A 23,946-nucleotide genomic window follows, 5' to 3' on the forward strand; every position below is an offset into this window, starting at 1 on the left:
ATATATATATGGCTGTAGCCAGGAACTCTGGGTGAACTGGGTGAGCTCTGCTTGCACTCACTGCGCTGTGACCTCCTCTTGCAGCCTGGGCCTGCAGTCTGGCTCAGACTTAGCAACAGCCTTCCTTGTGTGAGAGAGAACTGTTCAGTTGCAGGCCTCAGCTCCCGTAAGAAGGGGCTGCTCCTGCCCCCTCACAGAATGTGGCAAACGCTAGTGCATCTTCCACTCTCGGCCAAGGCATGTCCTGCAGTACACGAGTGACCACAGGGCATGCTCTCTCCCCTTGCTTTTCAGCATTGCTGGGAGCCCTACCGGGATTTCTGTCATATCTGCAGCCCAGTGGCTCTCTCAGTGAGGGAAGCTTCAAAGCAGAGGAGAAGGCTCTGTCCTATCTTGAGGGCATCAGGCTTTCAGTACAGCATGTAGTCAGGGTCTGGGGACCAAATCCTTCCATCAGCCTCCAACAAGCCCCTGGGCCTTGCTCAAGGACAGCCCATCATCTGGGATACCTACTAAAGGAATGGCTCACCTCAAAGCAAAATAAGAGGATTTATTCTGGGGCTGAGTACATGTGTTCAGGGCCTCAAAATACAGACCCAGGTTTCCCCGAATGCCACATTCCAATGATGCAGCAGTTATGAACTCTTTATAGAAGCAGAGCAAAGAAAGCCAGAAGCCAAGACACCTGTCCAACACATGGGTAGGTACACCAGGGAGACAGGTTACAGCAGAGCAGGGAAACGCTGCCGCAGACTCAGATGGGAGCTGAGCCCTTTGCTCGGTGAAAACCAAAGGTCTGTTCAATCATTCCAAAGGATTTACCTTATGCTCATAGTGACGTTAGGTCACCTATAGAGTAGGGTGAAAATAGCTCTTAGAGGACTGAAGATGCCCCAAGATAATTTGGCTCAGGACTTGTAACATTCCAACCTCTCCACATCACTGAGGTTCTGGTCTGTCAGTCAGCCTTTGCAGACAGAGCTTCTTTCCAGGGACTCTTACTTAGAGGGGATGGATGCAGGGGAGGGAAAAGCTGGAGCCTTGCAGGTGACATTTCCCAAAGCTGCTCAGAGAAGCCCTCCTACAGATGCCGTGTGGCCTCTCTGCCAGCCATCAAAGGCAGACTGTTTCTGGTGCCTGACCCTGCCATACCTTTGTCAACACCTTGAGGAGGTCAATACAAGGTTCAGCTTCCCTCTTGGGTGCTTGCTGTCAGCTGTGAGCAAGCACAAGCCCTAGCAAGGGGCCACATACAGCCAAGCGTGATGGAGTACAGTGTTCTCCCAGCCCTTGGGAGGCTGAAGAAGAATAGCAAGTCCCACACTGGCCTGGCTACATCGGGAGACTCTGTCTAGAAGCAAGGTGGGGAGGAAACAGGGGAAGGTGTTTCAAGGCCTTTGAGATGGTTCAGCAGGTACAATCACTTTCTGCACAAGCCTGATGACCTGAGTTCAAGACTCAAAACCCGAGGTGGAAGGAAAGAACCAGCTCCCCAAAGCTGCCTGCTGCACTCACACAAACACACACCATACGTACACAGTAATAACAATAAAGTTGAATTTTAAAAAAAGATGGTTGGGAAGTCATGTCCAGGTGCCGTGGCTGCCAATCCCACCAGGCTTTGGTTATCACCAGACAAGTGCAGAGGGCGGCTTCCAGAGGGAAGCATCTGCCTCAACTCTCAACTCAGGGCCCAGAGTGAAGCAGAACCTTCCCTGACCTGGCCAGCCCACGACACAGGAGAGATGATTTCCTGTCAACACTCAACACCCTGGAGTTAAAGTCCAGCTTGGGCCAAACAGCAAGACCCTACTGATAAGTTTCCTGTACTCAGATATGGTTTTTCCACCAATGCAGTAAGCCAGATCAAGCCCAAATTAAAAAGCCAAAGACGAGGTATATTCAAGCAAAGCACAGAGACTGGCAGGGGAAGGGGACAGGAGAGAAATCGCATGGCCATTCTAGAGGAGGGGGCTTAAATACCCTCTGTAGGGAATGATGCATCTGCCACAAGATGTATCTGTGCCCAATTATAACACTCTCTTAGGGGATTAAGAAACTGGCAGCCTCAGGGGAGAAGCTGCCGCTTGGTGGTTTTTCTGAGAGGGCGGGATTTGGAGAGAAAGAATCGCCATCCCCCCCCCCCTCCAACCCCGCCCCCGCCCCCAGTTGGAGATTCTGGGTGAACAACTATCCCACAAGAGATGAGAAGGAAAAGGAGAAAGCGTAAAAGGAGTGGGGATGAGAGGGGAGAGAGGAGAAGAAAGGAAGGGCAGGAGGGGAGGGGAGGGAAAGAAATGGGCTTCCATACCCAAAAGATTCTGCAGTTCCTCCCAGCAACAGATAACAGTCATTCAGGTTTCCCTGTGGGCCCCAGACTCAGTAGGCCTTCCATCTTACAAATGGGATCCTATCTAGAGTAAGCCAAGGGCCCTGCACATCTGGATGGTAGGAGCACCCAGGCCTGCAGTTGGTTACCGTGAACTCACATCTCTCTTCCTTGGGCAAGAGGAAGCCCCGCGACGGCTAACACTTGGGCTCAGTAGTCCCAGCAGAACTGTCACCACAGCGCAGTGTTTGACTTGGCTCCTGCAGTGTTGTTTTAGAAAAGCAATGTCTTGCCAACGTTTAAATTTTGGAAGACTTGGAATAAAAACCTGTAGGTATATAAATACATGTAGTCCCTCCCCAATTACCGAAACAAGCACGCTAAGATTCTTCTCTCGAAAACCAGACGAGCTGGCCTCAAGGGGCTCACAACAGCTTGTGGCAAAGATGACCTTAGATGGAGTGGGGGACCCTGGCCAGCAAGCACATTCCAGCCCATACCACTCACTCCTTGTTGCCTTGAACTTACCAAGCCCCCAGATGAACCACCCAGGCCTCCGCTTTTAAAACTACTGCAGCCCATCTGCCATCCGGAGCAGCCCCTCTCTGGCTGTGCAACCGTGGACTTTCTGCCTCAGTTTCTAAACACTCTGTCTTGGAGACCTGTGGGGTGAACATGCAGCATCATTATCATTAGGTTATTTATATGCATATAAATGATATACTATATATAACATATATAAATATGTATTTTAGGTTGTGGGGCTCACTTCCTTCCTATCATCTCAGGGGTTCCCATTCAGCTTGCCCAAGCCATCTCCCAACACCCTGTCTACAAATCCATCCCCTGGCAAAGGAGAGCCACAAGGCCAGAGACGGGAAGTGGCCTTGAGCCACAGCCTTGCATTTGAATGTAAATATTAGTGTTGGCCCAGCCCTGAGCACTGCCTGCCACAGAGCCAAGGCTGGAGCCTCCAGAGGCAGGCTGCCAGGAGCCACAGGGCTGAGGGAGCCCCCAGCCTGGCCCTCTTGTTCCCCTGGCTGCTCACCTGAAGATGGAGGGGCAAAATCACTGATACTGGCCACTCCACCCCCACCCCAAGCACCCACTGTGGCCCCAGGCAGGGGCTTGTCATCACAATAGAATGGAGAGCTGAGACTGGGGCCCAAGTCCAGGCTACTGGCCTTGACAGTGAGCTTCCCAGAGGGAGGTCAGTAGAGCCAAGGTCTGGGCCAGAAAGAGGGAGGAAAGAAGGAGGGAGGGAGGCAGCTTGCTGTTGCTGCTCCAGCTGAAGGACCCACTGCAGCTATAATTATCTGCTTATGTCAAGCAGAAGCAGAGAACCAAAAGGCAAAGGCTTTGCAATGAGCCACAGAGAGTCAGCTACCTGTCACCGCAACAGCCATCCCACTGTGGTTCCTTGAAGCCGTGTGTGGCCAGGGAGGGTTACCGTCAGATCTGGGACTCTAAGAGACTCAAGGACAAAGAGTCAGTTAAGGACTTTTTATTCATTTTGAAACAGGGGCTGGCTGTGTAGCCCAGGCTAGCCCCAAACACCCATGCAGTCTTCCTGAGGTGCTGGGATTACAGCTCTTTGATTCTTTGATCAACAGTTTGCCTCCAACATACTTCCTGAGGACTCTGCAGGTGTCGCCACCTCTGCAAAGGTTACAAGGACAGGCCTGGGATTGGGCAAGGCTGGGCCTGCATTCAGCTATGCTATTTCCTAGCTCGGTGATATAGGACGAGCTCCTTAACCTCTCCATCTTTAGCCTCCTCATCTTCAAAATGGGGACAGAGCACATACCTACTGCCCCCTCCCCAGTGCGGCAGGACCAGGGCATTCTGGTCCTGAGGAGAATGCTGTCACACCCACTGGGTAGAGTTTTGCAAGCAGCACCTCTTAACAACAAATGATCAGTCACATGCTCCTGTTGAAGCCACACCCCTCAACACAAAAGCCAAGCGTGCCATAGAATACTATGCAGCAGTCGAAAACCAACTAAAGAATAGACTAACCTTTACTAACTGGCATAGAAGGATTCCTTCCTAGCAGAGGCTGAAGCAGAACAGCTCTTCATAGGACAGTCAGAGGGGGTTGACTGTGGCTGATGCATAGCTGTCCTTAACTGTAGCCAAACATGATGGTCCACACAGCTCTAACCCCTCCACAAGTCATCCCTGGCCCGACTCCAGCATCAGCATCCACAGCAAATGTCTGTGGACATGGTGAGTTTCTTCTGGGGGAGAACGCGTCTCAGCTCAGTTCACTGCCAAACCCAGCAAGCTCTCCAGCCCGGCAGAATCATGAGCTCTGAGCTAACAGTGACAGATGAGCCGAGAGGCGAGCCGGGACAGCCAACAAGCAGATCTGTTTCCCAGCCCCGCATTCCATCTGGGCTTCCCCCCAGCGAAAGACAAATTTCTCAGGCCTAGTGCTGGAGTCAGTTTTATTCCCCCAAAGCCTCATGGGTGAGGCTAAGAGGCAGGCGGCACACCCCTCCACTCAGCCTAGAACATGTCCTCACCCCATCAGTGCAGGAGGCGAAGCGGGAAGGCTGGCAGAGGTAACGCTGAGTGGAAACCGGCCACCTTCATTGTGAAAGGAAACCCTTAGCTCTACCAGCGGCCATCAGGTGAGGTCCCATCTAGGGCCTGGGTACAAGCAACATCCTGAGACCAGAAAGGCTTCTGGGGACCTGCAGAGACAGAGAGAAGTCAATGGCTGGTGGCCAGCGAGAAGCTAGGGGTATCCTGCCATGTGTGGCGGATAAAAGGCTGTTTGATCCTAGAGCAGTAGGGATGAGAAGGGCTTGGGGTGGGGGGGGGGTGGACTGATACAGGCTTCCCCAGGCTGCCACCACACCCTGTATTAGTCAAGGTTCTGCTACTCACAACATGCCTGGAGCTAGGAACTTTGGAAGAAAAGAGTGTGCCCACCATCCTGGAGACTGAGAGGACAGGACACGCTCTGGTGAGGTCCCCCGCTGCTTGTGTCAATTAGATCACAGTGAGGAGAGTCCCATCATAGAGCACACAGGACTGATGGACGGAGGGAAGCCAGAGCACAGGAAGGGGCGGGGCTCTTCTGGTGTCAAAGGGCACAGAGGCTAATTAATCAGTCTGGAAGCTCTGAATCTGACCTTCCCAGGGCTGCACCCCAAAGGCCTAACTGTCTTTCACAAGGCTATGCCCCTTTTAAATAAAGATTTATTGTTATTTTATGTGTATGAGTGTTTACTTATATGTATGTGCATAATATGTCTTTCGAGGATCTCTCTCTCTCTCTCTGTTTTTGGACACAGGGTTTCTCTGTAGCTTTGGAGCCTGTCCTGGAACTAACTCTGTAGACCAGGCTGGCCTAAAACTCACAGAGATCCACCTGCCTCTACCTCCCAAGTGCTGGGATTAAAGGCATGTGCCACCACCAATGGGCAAGGTTCTGTTTCTTAAGGGGCCACACCCCCCCCCCCCAATAGGATCAGGGGAATGTACTCAAATCATGTCAAGTCATGGCACTTTCTCCACTGAAGCTGTTGATGACTGGACCTTTGCACGGCTGGTCAGTGTCCACTGAAAAGGAGGGCATTCCCCTCTCAAGAACAGGGCTTCTTGGTCCAGGTACTTCAGTCACCTCCGAGAAGAGCACGTGCCATGACAGCTTCCAGAGCTGTGCGATGGTATGTCCCCATGCCAGGCATGCTCACCCTATAGTCCTTAGAGTTTCTGCTGAGAAAACTACCCATATTTCTTTCCTTGCTTGTTGGCAGTGTGACCAGGGAAGGGCCACTCCAGAATGGGCATGTCCAGGCTATAGACTGTGCTTCAGGCTTCTTGTGCTGGTAGCTACTAGAGGAACGTGACCCTCCTGGGACTGCAGCCAGGGGGACACAGGGAAACTTTCAAGGTCTCTTGCATCCTGAGCTCAAAGTTGATCGCCACTGGCCATATCTTCATACTTTCAGGCAAAGCAGGTCACATGGCTAAGCCCACATCAGTAGGCTGGGGGCTACCCTCCTGATATGAAATTTGCAGGAGAGGAAGAAGAAAGACTCGGTCACGGTCTGGTCCATACCCTGCGGCATTGTGTTGCCCATGTGCAAAGAAGTCTATAGGAGAATGTTCAATGTATGTTTGCATATTGAAATCCTATGGGAAAAGAACTAATATCTATGCTCTAGGAGGGGTGGCCCACACCATATAATGGAATAGTACTTAGAAGTTAAAAAGGCATGAGTCCTCCATTAGCTGAGGCAGCAAGACTCCCAAGATGCTCAATGCTGGAAAGCACAACACAGCAGCTGCTAGCCCCACGCAGCTATTTAAATTAAACAGAATCCAGTTCTATCTTCCGAAGCCTTGACTACATAGTACACACACTCATACACACACTGGTGGCTTATTCTCAGTGTTCTGGACCACACAGATGGAGACAAGGCTGTCCATGTGGGAAATCCCACCAGAAGGCCCTGGAGCTGAGGCTGTGAACCTGACTCCCACGTCTCTGAATAGTGGAGATTCCCATGTAGAGTCCCAGGAGGCTCCTAGATATTACAGTTCCAAGCCCCTCTCAGAATTAAGAGATTAGGGATTAGGGCCCAGTGAGCAGTTCCAGCCACTGCTTTCCGGGGCGGCCCTGCTGTCTCCCTCCATTGTCCTTTCTAAGCAAATGGGCTTCTTAGTCTGTGTAGGGTACACCTACAACACACAAGGGACTTGGCAGGCATCAGCATAGCAGGAACTGACTGGTGACCGCTCTAGCAGGGAGCCTAGCACCCGGGACCCTAAAGATCAGGACTCCTGTTTCATGTCCTGCTGTCCCATGACAGGAGGGGCAACGGGAGGATCCAGGCTTTCTTTTAATCAGTAGCTAGGGGTGTAGGATCAATTGAAACAGATGTGATCCCGGTACTATTGAGATGGAGGCAGAAGAATCAGAACCCCAAGGTTATCTTTGACTATAAAGAAAGATTGAGGCTAACCTGGGCTACAAAAGACCCTGTCTCAGATAGACAGACAGACACTAAGCAATCCCTCCCAAGGTCTCCACCCAATCACCCCCAAACTCCACCTCCTAAGCCGGCATGTTGAAGGTTAAGACTTCAATCCATACCGCAGGTGGGGCTTTGGGTAGAGGCAAGATAGTCCCTAGCCCAGAGTGGCCTGACTATGGCCTCTATTGTGACTGACAGCTCTGCCAGAACTCAAAGGAACTGGTTCCCATTTTCAAGGTCACACCTTCTCCCTCCCTCCTGGGAACTCCCCAGCAAGTCTCCTCCCCTAGAGCTACCTACCTCTTCCCTTCCTCTCTTCCTTCCCCACCACAGCCAGTGTTCAAGGCTGAATTTAGAGCCCACACAAAATTGGAGTAGACTGCCTCAGAAGGTCAGGATCCTCAACATAACCCAGGTCCCTCGCTACCCTTATCAGTTCAGGAGCTCTGAGATGCCACTTCAGCTCTTGCTTGGTGGCAGGCCTCCTGCTCCCTATGTGGGCAGCCTGATTCTGGGAGGGGAGGATTGGGCTCTCCTCTCTGTTCTGCTCCTTCAGGGCTCCCTATACTGGACCATGCCTAACACCAACATCACCCCTTTCCATCTGGCATCTGGTCCTGCTCCGAGCTCCCAAATCACCTCCAGCCCCCACTCCAGCATCCTTCTCCCCACCACTTTCTGGCCATAGGCCAGGTTGCCTGCGAGCATCTTCATGCTTCTCTCTGCTGGGCACACAGTTTATACCTACACTGCCCTATAGGAGCCTGGGCACATCATCCTAACAGTGCATCCATCATCCCAAAAGTTATTTATTGACTATGTTCCTCGTATAGAGTGTTATCCCAGGGCGGTGAACAAACTGTGAACCTCTCCATCCTTTTGCATTTCCATTTTTCTTGAAAAGGGCAGACTAAAACCAAGAAAAAGCAGGGCATAGTAGCATAGCTGGTAATTCTAGCATCCAGGAGGATGAGGCAGGTGGATCAAGAGCTCAAGGTCAGCATATCAAGAACTAGTCTCAAAAAAAAAAAAAAAATTCACAAGGGGCCAACTAGTTGGTTCAGGTGGCTCCGGTAGGTGAAGGTGCTTGCTGATAAACCTGACAGTGTGAGTTTGAGTCCTGGAACTGACATGGTAAAAGGAGGGAACCAGAGCCCAAAGCCGTCCTCTGAAAAGCATACAACCCAGCTGGGTGGTGGTGGTGGCGTAAACCTTTAATCCCAGCACTTGGGAGGCAGAGGCAGGCGGATCTCTGTGAGTTCAAGGCCAGCCTGGGCTACAAGAGCTAGTTCCAGGACAGGCTCCAAAGCTAGAGAGAAAACCTGTCTCAAGAAACTAAATAAACAAACAAACAAACAGAGGAGCACACAACCCAGTAAGCACAAGAGACAAATAATAGATGGTTGTCTTGGGGGAGTGTTGTTTGTTTGTTTTGGTTTTGATGGACAAGGGGAGTGCAGGGTTGGACTGCACAGTTATTGCTATGAAGGAAAATGTAAAAGGAAGTCCATAGCACACAGGGGCGGGAGGGGTGAGCTGATGTCATTTTCAATAAGTAGTGAGGACAGGACTCAATGAGAATGGGCATCCTATGAACTACAGCCAGAAAAAAAATAAAATAAAAGGTAAGGAGGTGAAATGAGAGCCAGGGCTTCTGACTCATACCTGTAAACCTCAGCATCCTGGAAGGCTGAGACAGGATGACTGTCACAAGCTCTAGGCTGTTCTGTCTCAGAAGGGGATGGGACAGAGAGCATGCAGATAACAACAGAAAAAAAAAACAAAACACCCAGAGGGATCAGCTGATGAAAAGCCCTAATGCGGGACATACCTGGTGTATTCCGGAAGCGCCAGGAGCTTGGAGGCTGTAGCAGAAATAATGGGACCGTAGTGCAGCCAGGGAACAAGGTGTCTGTACCAGTGGGGTGAAGCTGCAAGGCACTGAGGACCCTGCTGGCCATCACAAAAAAGGCTCTGCTTCTATGCTTAGTGAAATAGGCTGTTACTGGAAGATCAGAGGTGGGGAAGAAATGGCCCCAGCTCCGTTTAGTTGGGAAATCTTGGGCTGCTGCATTTTTTTTTATTATTTATTTTTATTTTATTTATTTATTTATTTATTTATTTTTTGGTTTTTCGAGACAGGGTTTCTCTTGTGATTTTTGAGTCTGTCCTGGAACTAGCTCTTGTAGACCAGGCTGGTCTCGAACTCACAGAGATCCGCCTGCCTCTGCCTCCCGAGTGCTGGGATTAAAGGCGTGTGCCACCACTGCCCGGCAGGGCTGCTGCTTTTTAAAAGTGACAGAAGGGACCAGGCTGAGGCTGGGAGACCTATTGAAACAGTGCTGACTCCCACCAGTGTGCGGAAGCAGAGGAAGGAAGCAGAGCCAGGAGGACACACCCACCTCTAGCTTCTGCTGCTGTGAGAAGCCTTAGGATGGCTTAGTGTGGAGCCCAGGTTTCCAGCTGAGCTGCAGGGATCAAGTGGCAGTGGCTGTTAGCTCATGTGTTGTTCTGTGGCTGCGATGGAATGCCTGAGGCTGGAAAATTTATAAAGAACAGAAGCACACTTCTCAGCTGGGAAGTCCAGCATAGAACAGTTTACCTCCCGCAAGGGACCCTGGGCTATGTCATTTCATGGTGGAAAGAGACCGTCTTGCAGGAAAAAGCAACAGGCAGCCAACCCCCCCTACCAAACTGCAGAGTTCTGGAACAGTTTCCTTTTAGATTTAAAACATTTCATCCTCCAGGAAGCCCCTTAAGCAGGAAGGCAAACTACTCAAAATAGCTTCAGGAAGTCCCTGAAATGAACCAGATTCACTAGGCTACTTCCTGCTGGAGTAAGATTAATAAAAGCCCAGAGTCTATCCTCCCCAACCTCTGTCTTCCCACCCCACCCCCAGCCCTCTCTCTGTTCCCTCACCCCCTCCCCTCCCCATGCAGCAGAGCCCAGAAGCAAAGAAGACTCCCAGACCAGATCAGCTGCTTAGAGGGAGCAGAAACCAGCTGAGCACCCTGAAAGAGGTGTAGACAACTGGAAAGTCCACTCTCCAACCCGTTGAGCTGCCTGCAGGCCATGCTCTAGGTTCTTAGCTTTGTGAACTGTCACCTGCACTGGGTGGTAGGCCTTGAGTCATTTCTGTTCCTGTAAGTAACCCCAATAAAACTCATTGGCTCATCAAGTTGGACTTTGGTAGTTATCTGGACTTGGGTCTATCATCGGTTCTCTATTTGGGGTGAGTACGTGTTTCATCTCCCCAGGGATAATTTTGTCATACAACAGGGCAGATTGAAAATCAGGTCTTCAATCACTGCACAGCATGGGTATGTATAAACCAGAGAAGACGGTGACCTCACTATGTCCTGAGCCCAAAACAGGATTGCTTGATAAATCAATAAATCAAAACCCAACAGGTGGAATCTAACACAGGGCTGGTCCTTGGGCGGGAAGATTCGGTGAGCAGGATGGTGAGGGCAGGGCTCCCAGCCCGGGCTCCATTCTCCCTGCTGAATCCAAGGCTACTGATTGCACCATTGTTCCTGACATAGACAAACAAAGCCTCATTGCTTAGCAGGAGCCATTCTCTATTATTGTCACTGGAGCTCTTGGGGGCCGGCTGGCCTCAGCTGGGTCATTCTCCCTCAGAGTCATTCAAGCTGTCTTAGCAGGCAAGGGGCTGGGGACAGCAGCAGCTCACCGTGGCTAACTGCTGAGCTAGTTCTGGCTCCCGGAGCACTTGCTCTCTCCCGGTGGCTTTCACACATGGTGACCTGGAGACAGCCTGACTCCTGCCTGCCAGGACTCTGAAAGACATACCACAAGACAGCCCGAGTCAGGTGGAAGCTTTGTCTCCATTCTAATCTGGTCTCAGGGGTCACATGTCAGCACTTAATCACGGACATGGTTTACAATGTCTCCAACAACTTCTGTCCCTCAGTGTCATCTGCCAAAAATAGCAGTAATCTGCCTCAGAAGGCCATTGCAGGCCAGTGAGACGGCTCACTGGGTAAAGGCAACTGCCAGCAAGCGTGATGCCGCAAGTTCAATCCCTGGAATCCAGAGTGAGAGGAGAGAAGGCTCAAAAAGTGTCCTCTGATTGCCACACGCCTGCAGCGGTCCAGAGCCATACACATACTCTAATAACAATATGTATGTATTATACACACACATTTTTTTTTTCAAGATATGGTTTCTCTGTGTTGCCCTAGCTGTCCTGGTACTCACTTTGTAGACCTCTGTGGATTGCGTTGGGTGGGCTACTCAGTCTAGGGGTTAGTAACCCACCCGCAATCAAGTTATTCCAGGGTCTCGGAGGGGCGCTACCTGGAAGGGAGTGAGCTAAGACAGAAAAACGAGGCCAAGCAACTTTGTCAAGGCCTCAGTTTATTAGGGACGGGTTACAGTTTATATATGGTAAGGGATGAGGGGCAGGGTACAGGATCTCGCAGGCCGCGTGGTTCCGGTCACGTAGCTCGGTTACATTCAGACAGACAGGCCAGAAGTCACAAGTGGCCACACCTGGTTCCCTGGATAGCTGGAATGTGAGGCGGGTTCCGCTAAGATTAGCAGTTAATTGGGTGAGGGGCAGGTTTTGTCAATAGAACATAACTATGGGTGTGAGGTTCTCTGCAGACTCCCTAGAGTGATGGTCTCTGTAATGATTGTTAGGGGGGAAATGGCTCCTGACATATTCCCCCTCTCTTATATAAAGGCAAACAGTTATTAAGTGGAGGGCACTAAGTCAGAGTCAACCCTGGTGTCAGATTTAAAAGAGAAGGGACTGGGACAAGTAGAAACCCTCCTCTCGAATGGTGAAGCAATTTTACCTCTCATGGGAACAGAGGGGTGCCTTATGATTAGCATTAGTTCCTTGGAGCTTCTCAAATAAAAGGTATCTAGCAAGAATTAAAGTAAGCAGACCACAGGGCATCCTGTCTTAGGCTGTGTGGAGAGCTTTCCTCGTACCTGGCACCATGCCATGTTGAGCCGGCCTTTACAGCCTCTGTATGGTGTGCTATTCAGGTGAGGATCCACACTAACTCCCGTCATTGGGTGCCTGAGTCTATCATTAATGAAAAACTGTGAGGAGCTCCTCAAACAAAAGATATAATGATATAATTTTGGGCACCAATAGCTCCATTTTTAGACAAGAAGGAAGGGCTCTTTCCAAACCCAGTATTCACCTTTTAGTCTGGCCTAAGGTATCCTCCTTCCTAAATGCCTACTCCACATTAAAATTATGAGTGCTGTTTGCCAAAAATTAGTGCAGTGTAAAGGGATCTAAATCTAGAATTTTTAACATATGCACTAAACCCAAACATTTCACAGCATGTGTCAAACCTTTCCCAACATCTATAAAAGCAGTTACAAATATCATTAGATCAATTGCAGTAAGAGTACAATGACATACATTGTTGTTACTAAATACCACCAGTTCCAGTCTCTGAGCAACAGTGACAGGAACCCCAATCTTCCCCCTTCTTAAGTGAAGAGGCGTTAATATTTTAATTTAAAATGAGTTTTGTGTCCCAAGAATTAAAGCAGTCTGATGTTTTGTCTGCATCTTAGCTTCAAAGCAAACCAGAGTTCAAACTGTAGAGGCAGTTCAGCATTTGTACTTCAGGGCAGGTGGAATTCCTGGGTGAGGTGAGCTGGATTCAGCTATCTGAAGCACATCCTGGCACTTATCTCAGGCTGGACTCTGGAGACAGGATGACACCCTGCAGAGTGGTGTAGCAGGTTCTGTTATCAGGCACTCTTCTCCTTGGGGGCAGGGAAGGCCGGACCAAGGACCTTTCTGCAATCATCTCTGGAACTCCTCTGTGGGATGTCTGCAGCCACGACTCAGGTCCAGATTTTTTCTTTCTGTGAAAAAACATAAACACATCCTCGACCCCAAATATATATAGGTCGGGTTTTTTCATAATGCATTGCAAGGGCTTTTCCACCTTGCCTTAGCAAAGGTCAGCTTGGTGTTATCAGGCCAGATCCGTTTGCATCAGGATCTGCTTGCAACTTCTATGAGCTGCTTTCAAGGAGTCTTGTTATGCTCCATAATAATTTTTATTATTATTATTATTATTACTACCATTAACCATATATGCAGTTCCTCCATTGGAAGAGCCATTTGTAAAATTTTAGCATAAAATCCTTTAAGGGATTTTTTGCCATAACATTAGCAAAATACAGGCAATGATCTGGGAAAAGATCATCGTTTTTGGCCTTGAATTGAGCAAAGGCAATTGTCCAGGAATCAATCTTAAAATTATCAATGAATCTATTGTTTAGGAAACATTGATTATAGTCAATATTCTATCTAACCATTTTTTTCTAGATGTTATCCTGTCCTTTTGTATCAGACAGGCTACTGTTCTAAATTAAGAGTTTAATATTAACTGGCAAAACTGGAAAGGTTTAGTCATAAACAGCATTTTTTATAAAACTGTTGTAGAATAAGTTTTACTTAATATAAATATTCTTGCCATAGCTGAATTATAATTAATATACTGTATTTGTTGATTATTGTATACTTTACCTGTTGATTTATACTTTATCTGTTTGAGTACCTGTTAGGCAGCCCGTTTAAGGCTTCTATTGAAAACTGTTTTTTGTAAGAATTTTACCTAGCAGCTCAAGGTCTCCCATAAGAATATTATAAGTAGGGCTTTAATCATTGAATATCTAATTAAAAGTTTGTAAGCTATCCTCCTCTTAAGTTCCAAGTCTGCCTTGCAGATAGGAAAATGGAAAAACGAAACATTTTTTAACTAGTAATGCTGGTCTCATTAGACACCAACATGTAGAAGAATGAAAATAGATCTATATCCATCTCCATGAACAAAATTTAAGCCCAAATGAGCCAAAGGCTTCAGCATATAAAAATTTTGTTGAAACTTATAGAGAAAAATTTTTTGAAGTACACCTTGCCACATCGTAAACACAGCCTCAGTGGCACAAACATTGTGAGAAACCATAAATTAGATCTCCTGAATTGAGAACCTTTTGTATAACAAGGCTATAGAGTGGGAAAAGATCTTTATCTATCATAAATCCATTTAAAAATATATGAAGAACTCAAGAAATTAGTTATTTAAAAATTTAATTCAATAAAAATATTTGTTATAGACCTAAACTGAAAAACTCTCAACAAATGAACCCCAAAATGACTGAGAGACACCTAAAATGTTTGAATATAACATCCTTTAACTGTCAGAGAAATGTAAATCAAAACTCTGAGATTTTACCTTATCCTTGTAAAAATGACCAAGATTAAAAATTATTGTTAACAACCTATGCTTAAGAAAATGTGGGTAGGAAAAAAACTCGCTGGAAGTGAGCTGCAGACCGCTGGGAGCGGTGACTGGTGTTGGAAGTACATACTGCACAGCCATCCCTGAATCACATACAGCACTGAAAAACCTGAATAAATCCAGACTCTCCCAGCAAGAAGAGAAAAATCAAAAATCTAGGACTAGCCTTGTGAGGGCACCAGACCTCACTCCAGATGGTTGTGAGCCACCACGTGGCCGCCAGGAATTGAACTCAGGGCCTTTGGAAGAACAGTCAGTGTCCTTAACCTCTGAGCCATCTCTCCAGCCCCTCCAGCAGGAAGAGGAGAATCAAAAATCTAGGGTTAGCCTGTTCAGCCACCCTGCACCAGGAACTGACTGAAGACTGCAATCCTGATAGCAATCCCGAGAAACTGCAATCGAGAAAGCCAGACCACGTCTTGAGAAACAGAGTTTTCCCCTGCAGGTACTAACTGGAACTAGCTGATTATGACCCTGGGAGTGGTCCCGAGAGGCAGGGAGACGCGCCCCTGCGACCTGGACCACTGCGCTGTGGTCTCTTTCCTCAAAAATTCTTTTTCCCCCATCACTAGGGGTCGAACTCCTCCCCCACCAACCAAGGCCACGTGTGCGCGACCTCAGCAAGGACGGTCTTTGGCGAGCCATGGGGGGGCCGCGCCCTCCCAAGACCTGAGTGAGAGTCTCCCCAGCAGTGAGGGACCTCCATTATGTAAAATTAGGCAGATATCTACCTCAAAACTTAGCAGTACCCCTTTTGGGCCTAAATACAAAGTTGTTTAACCATACCACAAGGACACGTGCTCTGCCATGCCCAGAGCAGAACTTTATCATAGCCAGAATCTAAAAATAACCCAAAGGTATCTCTTTTACACCTAGGATAAATGAGACATCATCCTTTTAAAATATCCATGAATACCACAAAACATCCCGGAGCAACTCCAAGCAAGCAGGACAGAAGTTTTTGGTCCCGTCATCTCTGCCTGTGAAGGCCGAAATGTTTTTTACTTTTAACCATTATCACTTGCTAAGAGTATAACTCTGGCCCTTGATAAATTTAGTGAGAGGCCTGAAGCAACACCTGGCAGCAGGAAAGAACCTCAAGCTGAAACATTACGACTCCCACCCAAGAGCGGGCCGTACAAACGAAAAAACTTGTCGGATAAGAATTTTAAATCTTGAAAGATCCCCTACTTTCTTGCGAAAGCAGAAGAAACACAGCAAAAATGACAATTTCACTGAAAGCAGTTTACGGATTCAGTGTAAATGTCCATTAAAAATTATAGCAACATTTCTCACAGAACTCACATACAGATTTTATGTAAATGTTCATTAAAATTATAGCAAAACTTTTTACAGAACTCAAAAGAACAATATAGAACTCAAAAGAACAATCCCCAACCTTATACAAAAGAAATAAAAACTCAGGATAGCCTAAACAATTCTAAAAATCCTCTGAATGCATCACAATCTTTGACCTTAAAACTTTTTCTACAGAAACACAGTACTGAACTTAATCTACCTTAGATATAAACTTTTACACCTACAAACTAAAGATTTTTGACCAAGAAGCAAGATTTTTGAAATGGAAAAGAAGCATATTTACATGCAGCTGCAGCTTTTTGAGTCTAGACTCCTTTATAGCAAACCTGCCTGTCAGCTTTTGCTCCATGCGGCAGGGAGTTAAAGACATATACATAAAGCAAACACATAAATCTCTGTTTTTGACTCTTACTCCTCTGTCCCTGAGTGAATGCTTAAATTCCTGTATGAATTTCTCTTCCTTTGAAAGTGATTGTCTCACCCCTTGTGGGACGACGTGAACCTGCGCCTACCTCCCGTTCTGCCATCTGTCCGAGTACTACAGCCGCAGAACCTTCATTTTTCTTCTTGTTGTTGTCCCGGGACTGCGCGTGTCGTCCGATAGCTGACCGTACTCCGAGTCACTGGTTCGGGCGCCACTGTGGATTGCGTTGGGTGGGCTACTCAGTCTAGGGGTTAGTAACCCACCCGCAATCAAGTTACTCCAGGGTCTCGGAGGGGCGCTACCTGGAAGGGAGTGAGCTAAGACAGAAGAACGAGGCCAAGCAACTTTGTCAAGGCCTCAGTTTATTAGGGACGGGTTACAGTTTATATATGGTAAGGGATGAGGGGCAGGGTACGGGATCTCGCAGGCCGCGTGGTTCCGGTCACGTAGCTCGGTTACATTCAGACAGACAGGCCAGAAGTCACAAGTGGCCACACCTGGTTCCCTGGATAGCTGGAATGTGAGGCGGGTTCCGCTAAGATTAGCAGTTAATTGGGTGAGGGGCAGGTTTTGTCAATAGAACATAACTATGGGTGTGAGGTTCTCTGCAGACTCCCTAGAGTGATGGTCTCTGTAATGATTGTTAGGGGGGAAATGGCTCCTGACATATTCCCCCTCTCTTATATAAAGGCAAACAGTTATTAAGTGGAGGGCACTAAGTCAGAGTCAACCCTGGTGTCAGATTTAAAAGAGAAGGGACTGGGACAAGTAGAAACCCTCCTCTCGAATGGTGAAGCAATTTACCTCTCATGGGAACAGAGGGGTGCCTTATGATTAGCATTAGTTCCTTGGAGCTTCTCAAATAAAAGGTATCTAGCAAGAGTTAAAGTAAGCAGACCACAGGGCATCCTGTCTTAGGCTGTGTGGAGAGCTTTCCTCGTACCTGGCACCATGCCATGTTGAGCCGGCCTTTACAGCCTCTGTATGGTGTGCTATTCAGGTGAGGATCCACACTAACTCCCGTCATTGGGCGCCTGAGTCTATCATTAATGAAAAACTGTGAGGAGCTCCTCAAACAAAAGATATAATGATATAATTTTGGGCACCAATAACTCCATCTTCCAGACAAGAAGAAAGGGCTCTTTCCAAACCCAGTATTCACCTTTTAGTCTGGCCTAAGGTATCCTCCTTCCTAAATGCCTACTCCACATTAAAATTATGAGTGCTGTTTGCCAAAAATTAGTGCAGTGTAAAGGGATCTATATCTAAAATTTTTAACATATGCACTAAACCCAAACATTTTACAGCATGTGTCAAACCTTTTCCAGCCTCTATAAGCAGTTACAAATATCATTAGATCAATTTCAGTAAGAGTACAATGACATACATTGTTGTTATCAAATACCACCAGTTCCAGTCTCTGAGCAACAGTGACAGGAACCCCAATCTTCCCCCTTCTTAAGTGAAGAGGCGTTAATATTTTAATTAAAATGAGTTCTGTGTCCCAAGGATTAAAGCAGTCTGATGTTTAGTCTGTATCTTAGCTTCAAAGCAAACCAGAGTTCAAACTGTAGAGGCAGTTCAGCATTTGTACTTCAGGGCAGGTGGGATTCCTGGGTGAGGTGAGCTGGATTCAGCTATCTGAAGCACATCCTGGCACTTATCTCAGGCGGGTCTCCCTGGACTCTGGAGGCAGGATGACACCCTGCAGAGTGGTGTAGCAGGTTCTGTTATCAGGCACTCTTCTCCTTGGGGGCAGGGAAGGCCCGACCAAGGACCTCTCCGCAGGAACTCTGGAAGTCCTCTGTGGGATGTCTGCAGCCTCCACTCAGGTCCGGATTTTTTCTTTCTGTGAAAAAAGCATAAACACATCCTCGACCCCAAATATATATAGGTCGGGTTTTTTCATAATGTATTGCAAGGGCTTTTTCACCTTGCCTTAGCAAAGGTCTGCTTGGTGTTATCATGTCTGATCCGTTTGCATCTGGATCTGTTTGCAACTTCTATAAGCTGCTTTCAAAGAGCCTTGACATGCTCCACAATTTTTTTTTATTAGCCATATATGCAGTTCCTCCATTGGAAGAGCCATTTGTAAAATTTTAGCATAAAATCCTTTAAGAGATTTTTTGCTATAACATTAGCAAAATACAGGTGTGTGAATTGTAGCAATGATCTGGGAAAAGATCATCGTTTTTGGCCTTTGAATTGAGCAAAGGCAATTGTCCAGGAATCAATCTTAAAATTATCAATGAATCTATTATTTAGTATAAGAAACATTGATCATAGTCAATATTTTATTATACCATTTTCCAGATGTTATCCTGTCCTTTTGTACCAGACAGGCTACTGTTTTAAATTAAGAGTTTAATATCTTAACTAGCAAAATTGAGAAGGTTTAGCCATAAACAGCATTTTTTATAAAACTGTTGTAGAATAAGTTTTACATTTAATATACATATTTGCCATAGCTGAATTATAATTAATATACTGTATTTGTTGATTATTGTATACTTTACCTGTTTGAGTACCTGCTAGGCAACTTGTTTTAAGCTCTCTATTGGAAACTGTTTTTTGTAAGAATTTTACCTAGCAGCTCAATATCTCTCATAAGAACATTATAAGTAGGGCTTTAACCATTGGACATCCAAAAGTTTGTAAGCTATCCTCCTCTTAAGTTGTAAGTCTGCCTTGCAGATAGGAAAATGGAAAAATGAAGCATTTTTTAACTAGTAATGCTGGTCTCATTAGACACCAACATGTAGAAGAATGAAAATAGATCTATATCCATCTTCATGAACAAAATTTAAGCCCAAATGAGCCAAAGGCTTCAGCATATAAAAATTTTTGTTGAAACTTACAGAGAAAAAATTTTTTGAAGCACACCTTGCCACATCGTAAACACAGCCTCAGTGGCACAAACATTGTGAGAAACCATAAATTAGATCTCCTGAATTGATAACCTTTTGTATAACAAGGCTAGAGTGGGAAAAGATCTTTATTTATCATAAATCCATTCCAAAAATATGTGAAGAACTCAGGAAATTAGTTATTAAAAATTTAATCCAATAAAAATATTTGTTATAGACCTAAACTGAAAAACTCTTAACAAACGTACTTAAAAATGACTGAGAGACACCTAAAAAATGTTTGAATATAACATCCTTTAGCCGTCAGAGAAAGGCAAATCAAAACTCTGAGATTTACCTTATCCTTGTAAAAATGACCAAGATTAAAAATTATTGTTAACAATCTATGCTTAAGAAAATGTGGGTAGGAAAAAAACTCGCTGGAAGTGAGCTGCAGCCCGTGGCGGCAGCTGCGGCGCTGGGAGCAGTGTTGGAAGTACATACTGGCACAGCCATCCCTGAATCACACACAGCATTGAAAAACCTGGACAAATCCAGACTCTCCCAGCAGGAAGAGAAAAATCAAAAATCCAGGACTAGCCTGTGAGGGCACCAGACCTCATTCCAGATGGTTGTGAGCCACCACGTGGCCGCCAGGAATTGAACTCAGGACCTTTGGAAGAGCAGGCAACGCTCTTAACCTCTGAGCCATCTCTCCAGCCCCCCCAGCAGGAAGAGGAGAATCAAAAATCTAGGATTAGCCTGTTCAGCAACAAAGCCAGACTGCAATCCTGAAAAACTAGTTTTCCAGCTGCAATTATCACAGTACTGTTTTAGGAACTAGCTGATTATGACCTTGGGAGTGGTCCCGAGAGGCAGGGAGCCGCGCCCTCGTGACCTTCCGTAGGTTTTTAAATTTTTTTATGACCCTTCTGGACCACTGGCCTGTGGTCTCTTCACAAAAATTCTTTTTCCTGGTCACTCGGGGTTGAACTCCTCCCCCACCAACTAAGGCCACGTGCAAGCAACCTCAGCAAGGATGGTCTTTGGCGAGCCATGAGGGGGGGGCTGCGCCCTCCCAAGACCTGAGTGAGAGTCTCCCCAGCATTGAGGGACCTCCATTATGTAAAATTAGGCAGATATCTACCTCAAAACTTAGCAGTACCCCCTTTTGGGCCTAAATACAAAGTTTAACCATACCACAAGGACACGTGCTCTGCCATGCCCAGAGCAGAACTTTATCATAGCCAGAATCTAAAAATAACCCAAAGGTATCTCTTTTACACCTAGGATAAATGAGACATCATCCTTTTAAATATCCATGAATACCACAAAATATCTAGGAGTGACTTTAAGCAAGCAGGACAAAAGTTTTTGGGTCCCGTCATCTCTGCCTGTGAAGGCGGAAATGTTTTTTACTTTTAACCATTATCACTTGCTAAGAGTATAACTCTGGCCCTTGATAAATTTAGTGAGAGGCCTGAAGCAACACCTGGCAGCAGGAAAGAACCTCAAGCTGAAACATTATGATTCCCACCCAAGAGCGGGCCGTACAAACGAAAATTGTCGGATAAGAATTTTAAATCTTGAAAGATCCCCTACTTTCTTGCGAAAGCAGAAGAAACACAGCAAAAATGACAATTTCACTGAAAGCAGTCTACGGATTCAGTGTAAATGTCCATTAAAAATTATAGCAACATTTCTCACAGAACTCACATACAGACTTTATGTAATGTTCATTAAAATTATAGCAAAACTTTTCACAGAACTCAAAAGAACAATACAGAACTCAAAAGAACAATCCCCAACCTTATAATAAAGAAATAAAAACTCAGATAGCCTAAACAATTCTAAAAATCCTCTGAATGCATCACAATCTTTGACCTTAAAACTTTTTCTACAGAAACACAGTACTGAACTTAATCTACCTTAGATATAAACTTTTACACCTACAAACTAAAGATTTTTGACCAAGAAGCAAGATTTTTGAAATGGAAAAGAAGCATATTTACATGCAGCTGCAGCTTTTTGAGTCTAGACTCCTTTATAGCAAACCTGCCTGTCAGCTTTCGCTCCATGTGGCAGGGAGTTAAAGACATATACATAAAGCAAACACATAAATCTCTGTTTTTGACTCTTACTCCTCTGTCCCTGAGTGAATGCTTAAATTCCTGTATGAATTTCTCTTCCTTTGAAAGTGATTGTCTCACCCCTTGTGGGACGACGTGAACCTGCGCCTACCTCCCGTTCTGCCATCTGTCCGAGTACTACAGCCGCAGAACCTTCATTTTTCTTCTTGTTGTTGTCCCGGGACTGCGCGTGTCGTCCGATAGCTGACCGTACTCCGAGTCACTGGTTCGGGCGCCACTGTGGATTGCGTTGGGTGGGCTACTCAGTCTAGGGGTTAGTAACCCACCCGCAATCAAGTTATTCCAGGGTCTCGGAGGGGCGCTACCTGGAAGGGAATGAGCTAAGACAGAAGAACGAGGCCAAGCAACTTTGTCAAGGCCTCAGTTTATTAGGGACGGGTTACAGTTTATATATGGTAAGGGATGAGGGGCAGGGTACGGGATCTCGCAGGCCGCGTGGTTCCGGTCACGTAGCTCGGTTACATTCAGACAGACAGGCCAGAAGTCACAAGTGGCCACACCTGGTTCCCTGGATAGCTGGAATGTGAGGCGGGTTCCGCTAAGATTAGCAGTTAATTGGGTGAGGGGCAGGTTTTGTCAATAGAACATAACTATGGGTGTGAGGTTCTCTGCAGACTCCCTAGAGTGATGGTTTCTGTAATGATTGTTAGAGGGGAAATGGCTCCTGACAGACCTCGAACTCAGAGATCCACCTGCCTCTGCCTCCTCAGTGCTGATATGAAAGACCTGCACCACTGCTGCCTGGCAGTATTTTTTTTTTCCTTTAAAGGTTGTTGAAAGGATGCCATGAGAGAATTGAAGTGAAATGTTTCTAGAATGTTCTACACATAGTGAGTACTTTTAAAATGATCAATCATTTCTTACAGATCAAAGTCCAAGAAACTCCTAAACCCACACCTGCTTTTCCCCATCTTCAGGCATCCTCCTGGGCTTGGCTTCCTTTTGTAGAGTCTGTGGGTGTCCTGTAGCCCTGGCTGGGCCTCTGAACCAAGCAGCACCTGGCTGGGACTAGGAGCTCAACCTGCAGGTTTCCACGCACACCTCACACACCTGGTGGGTCAGGGTTAATTTACTTCTGGCTTGTTAGTGAATTCAATTGTGGAGCACCAGGCTTGGGCTTCCAGCCAATTTCCCTGGCTCCCCTCGAAAGGAGCCGTGTCAGGAGAGGAAAAATAATTAATCATTATAACCAGTGCTCCAGGAACATGACAACCATCAAGCCCCAGCCTTGCAGCTGGGTGACATCCTGACATTTAAAGCAGCCCCACGCCCCTCCTGATGCTCGGGAGGCATCGTCCATCTGGCTTCCAAAGTCAGAGCTGGTGGCCTGGAGAGCACTCAGCTACCCTGCCAGCTGTAGACACCGCCTGCCCCAGGGTCCTGCGGAAAACATACTCATCACCTAACTGGCAGGAATGACACAGTGTCCCACGGTGGCAATGTCAAAGTCTAGCTTCCACATAGCACGACCTCTCCAACTCTCCAGGCTCCTTCCCTCCCTATATTCACACACAAAATCCACCATCCAACCATCTGTTCCTCCTCTGCCTTTTCTGCTCCATCCCTCTATCTAGTCACTCGCCTGCTTACTAATCCCCCTTCCACCCAGCCATCCCTCCTTTTCTCTACCACTCCTTCCCCATCTCCCATCTGTAGGCCCACCTCCCCCCCCCATCCAGCTAACCATCTAAACCCTGTGGGCCAAGACCCCCTGGACAAATCCTCCATCTCTAAAAAAAATATTTACATTACAATTAATAACAGCAGCAAACTTAGTTATGAAGTAGTAATGAAAATAATTTAAAGGTTGGGGGTCACCATAGCACGAGGAACTATATTAAAGGGTAGCAGCATCAGGGAGGTTGAGAATCATTGTCTAGAAAGTCCCCATCCCCACAGTCTCCATCTCGTAAGCTGTTAACCCACCCATCTATCTCCCCATCTCCCTTACCCCCATCCACCCACCCGCCCCCACCTCAGCTGTACCTACACCTCCATTTCCTGGTGTATTTATCTACTCGCCCTCCTCCCCCACCTCACTTGCCTCCAGCCCACCCACTCCCTTCTCTCTCTAGCTACCCACTTGGGTAATCCACACTTCATGAGAACTTACTCAGGCCATTCACAAATGTGTTAATGTATGCAGGAAACAGGTACCAATAATAACTGTCAGCTCATCAACTCAGCCAGCCAGCGTGTGTGGGGAATTTAGGGTTTGTCCACTTGTTGTTGGGTACCCATGTCCACGTGTTCGCTTGACAGTGCCCTGGCAGCAGCCATTCATTTATCCTTTCAATTAGTATCTGCACAGTCACGATTGGGTCAATTAGACGGAAATCGGATGTCTATTGAGCACTTCCTAATGGCAAACCCTGGTTCCAATACGTGGGGTGCTGTGATGACTTGAACAAAGTCTGTGCCTTTAAGCCACGGAGAGCCTACACAAAACAACACACCCCTTAACACAGCACTGTTCTGCAGGGAGCTGGGAAGTGCTGAGGTGGATGAAACTTCAGAAAAAGCCTACTGAGGTAGTCAAAAAGGGGGGTTGAAATCCAAGCCACCTTAAAATCCA

The 23,946-nt window shown here is 46.9% G+C and overlaps 2 long non-coding RNA genes across 2 annotated transcripts; one reads left to right on the forward strand and one right to left on the reverse strand.

Annotated features, from left to right (window-relative positions):
- Window positions 1-13,410: 13,410 nt before the first annotated feature.
- Window positions 13,411-19,556, reverse strand: LOC126506061 (uncharacterized). The gene is made up of 2 exons (XR_007593083.1): window positions 19,336-19,556; window positions 13,411-14,320 (listed from the first exon to the last, which is right to left on the reverse strand). It is a non-coding gene; the product is annotated as an uncharacterized lncRNA (long non-coding RNA).
- Window positions 14,320-21,127, forward strand: LOC126506062 (uncharacterized). The gene is made up of 2 exons (XR_007593084.1): window positions 14,320-14,540; window positions 19,556-21,127. It is a non-coding gene; the product is annotated as an uncharacterized lncRNA (long non-coding RNA).
- Window positions 21,128-23,946: the final 2,819 nt, after the last annotated feature.

Source organism: Alexandromys fortis, unplaced genomic scaffold (genome assembly GCF_014885135.2).
Source record: "Alexandromys fortis isolate MF-2015 unplaced genomic scaffold, M_Fortis_MF-2015_v1.1 scaffold_48, whole genome shotgun sequence".
Lineage (NCBI taxonomy): Eukaryota > Metazoa > Chordata > Mammalia > Rodentia > Cricetidae > Alexandromys > Alexandromys fortis.